Below are 242 nucleotides of genomic sequence, written 5' to 3'. Positions count from 1 at the left end.
GTAATCCCAGCACTTTGGGAGGCCGAGGCGGGTGGATCACGAGGTCAAGAGATCGAGACCATCCTGGTCAACACGGTGAAACCCCGTCTCTACTAAAAAAATACAAAAAATTAGCTGGGCATGGTGGCGCGTGCCTGTAATCCCAGCTACTAAGGAGGCTGAGGCAGGAGAATTGCCTGAACCCAGGAGGCGGAGGTTGTGGTGAGCCGAGATCGCGCCATTGCACTCCAGCCTGGGTAACA

This window comes from Sapajus apella, unplaced genomic scaffold, assembly GCF_009761245.1.
Source record: "Sapajus apella isolate SASKATOON/1434 unplaced genomic scaffold, GSC_monkey_1.0 scaffold13, whole genome shotgun sequence".
In the NCBI taxonomy this organism is placed as follows: Eukaryota; Metazoa; Chordata; class Mammalia; order Primates; family Cebidae; genus Sapajus; species Sapajus apella.
The sequence above is the reverse complement of the archived record's forward strand: the minus strand, read 5'-3'. Positions refer to the sequence as shown.